This window comes from Etheostoma cragini, chromosome 24, assembly GCF_013103735.1.
Source record: "Etheostoma cragini isolate CJK2018 chromosome 24, CSU_Ecrag_1.0, whole genome shotgun sequence".
In the NCBI taxonomy this organism is placed as follows: Eukaryota; Metazoa; Chordata; class Actinopteri; order Perciformes; family Percidae; genus Etheostoma; species Etheostoma cragini.
This window is the reverse complement of record NC_048430.1, coordinates 13421701-13424521: the sequence shown is the minus strand read 5'-3', so window position 1 is coordinate 13424521 and position 2821 is coordinate 13421701. Positions and strand designations below refer to the sequence as shown.

Genomic DNA, 2821 nt, shown 5'->3' with positions numbered 1-2821 from the left:
AGGGTTAGGTTAGGGGGTTAGGCTAGGTCAGGGGGTTAGGTTATGTTAGGGTTAGGGGGTTAGGTTAGGGTTAGGGGGTTAGGGGGTTAGATTAGGGTAGAACCCTGGATGGGCGCCGCAAGGGGCACAGGCACAAGGGGACCCCCGGTGTGAGTCAAACACTCGATGAGGCCTCTGTACGTGTGCTTGGGGTGGTAGCTGGGTTTATGAAGGAGTGCATGGCGATCTGTGTCCTTGAAATAAACCTTGGTGGCTAGTGTCCTTGACTGGTCGCCGGGGCTGTGGAAGAAGACCCTCGTATCGAGGAACTCCACTGTAACGGGCTGAAGGGTGTGCTTGAGTTTTATTTTAGGGTGGTGGGAGTTGAGGGTGTCCAGGAAAGTCAGGAAGGTTAGGGTTAGGGGGCAGGGTTAGGTTTAGGGGGTTGGGGTTAGAGGGTCAGGGTTAGGTTTGGGTTAGAAACAAGGCCCAATCAGCATCCGCCCTACATTATACTACATTAGTACTTTCACACACGTATCCCTCACTTTTTTCGTCCTTCCTTTTTTATCACCTTCTTTGTCTTTTTTATCCCCGTTTTTGTCTCTTTCTTCAAAGTTTTGGTCTCTTCTTTGTGACCTTAAAAAAGACTGAATGTCTCCCAGTGTGTCTCAGAATCCGATTTATTTGCAGGTAACTGTGGCAGATGGACACGATAAAAAAACAAAGCAGATAAACACTGTGCCAAGCTGTAAGTTTCCATGGATACAAAAATAGACACGCCATATAAACACGTTTACACAAACGCAGAATATGTACAGACTACAACAAGGTCACATGACACGAGGCTACGTGAAACTGGATTTAAAATCTCAAAACCATTTCTGCTTTTGGATGCTCTCCCGAGACGTTTTGTTCTGTACTCCTCGTGAATATACTTTAACTTATCTTATTAACATCCAAAACAATTTACTATCATGAAAACAATCATGAAAGTCAGAAATATTGGACAAAATATTAGACAAAAGGACTCAAAAGCAACAAAAGTCTAAAGAAACAAGCATAAAGTTGGAAAAAGTGAAACAAAAAGCAAAGCAAACCAAGCAGATTGTTTGCTAATGAAAGTAGGTTTTAAATGTTTTGTGTTAAAAGTAACTGGACCATTTATTAATAAAAATGAATCTAACCAATGTCAAACACTTTTTATGAAGAACTTCGGAAATCACAACTGAAAATACTGACAAGAAACACATTGGTGGCACATTCTTCTCTCCAGCTTAACATGTCATTCAGCACTTAAAGGGGGGGGGTGGGTAGCAGACATAGGACCCCATTTCTAAGTTGGTCAGTGTAGTATTTGTCAGTGGAGACTGTTTTCAGCCAGTTGATCCAGACCTTCTAGAGACCCGGTTCATGCTAGTCTTACCCAGACCTTCTAGAGACCCGGTTCATGCTAGTCTTACCCAGACCTTCTAGAGACCCGGTTCATGCTAGTCTTCCCCAGACCTTTTAGAGACCCGGTTCATGCTAGTCTTACCCACTCCACGGCAGACTATCCATGGAAATGTCTTCTTATGGAACAATGTTAGCAATAAAACCTGGACTTTGAATTTTGGTCCCTGTAGTTGGTAGGCTACAGCAGCGCCGGACTGATATTACCATGGCAACCGCGGAACATTATGATTGGGGCTAGCTCTATTAGCTAGAGTAGCCTACCAGAGGATAAGACCAGTTCATCAGTAGCTGTTGGTGCTAACCCTATCACTGTCAGTGTGGGCCTTTAGACTGCGGGGGTTTCAAAGTGGTCCGGTCTGATCCCTACTCACTGGTCACCTAAGTCGAGTCTCGACCGGCGTCTTGATGTCCAAGCCAGCAGCAGGAAGCCACAGTTTGTTCCTTTCTGGACATGCGTGCTGAAACACCATGTTGCCTAGTCCTCAGTTTCCAATCCAGTACCACTGTCCTAGGCTACCTCGAGGAGGCTAGCAGTCACTGTGGACCTGCGCTAGCCTAGCACCAGTGATCTCTGCAACTAGAAGGACTGGATGAACCGTGTTGAGGCGTTCTACATTGACAAATACCACACCGGCTAACTTGGAAATGAGAGTACCAAACCCAAATTCCAAAGTCCCCCTGTATCCGTTTTAAAGATTTTATCGTTTTAGTGGTTTCAGCATTTCAACATTCAGCGGTTGAGCGTTACAGTCACAAACATGAGCAACAAAGTTCAAGTCAATCACAGGAACAAGTTACACACACGAAAAAACATGCACATCTCGTTACACCTGCTGCGAACACAAAACATTTGGCGTAGTATTTATTCAGATAACAACAAGAATAAATACTATTTTAGGAGTTAAAGAGGAATGAAGTCAATGGGATGAAAAGCTGAGAAGGCTTATTCCACGTCTGTGATCCGGATGTGGACGAATAAGGATGAGGGAGGAATACTGGTTCCATCTTTGGACAAAAGGTGGATGTGTCGATAACCTGAGGACACAAAACAACGAGACACACTACATGAAAAATAAGAATCAATTTACACAGCGTCTCAAATCCCAGAAGGTACAGACAGCTGCATGGACACTGCTACCTTTGGTTTAGAATTAAAACAACAAATGTAGTTCTGAGCAGTACTTGTACTATGTGTGTAGTAGCATTAACACAACAAATGTAGTCCTGAGCAGTACATGTACTATGTGTGTAGTAGCATTAAAGCAACAAATGTAGTCCTGAGCAGTACTTGTACTATGTGTGTAGTAGCAGCATTAAAACAACAAATGTAGTCCTGAGCAGTACTTGTACTATGTGTGTAGTAGCATTAAAACAACAAATGTAGTTC

The 2821-nt window shown here is 43.6% G+C and overlaps 1 protein-coding gene across 1 annotated transcript in view; it reads left to right on the top strand.

The window, feature by feature from the left end:
* The window catches only part of LOC117939540 (1-phosphatidylinositol 4,5-bisphosphate phosphodiesterase delta-4-like), a 22155-nt gene that overhangs the window by 17437 nt on the left and 1897 nt on the right, over positions 1-2821 (top strand). The window lies entirely within an intron of this gene.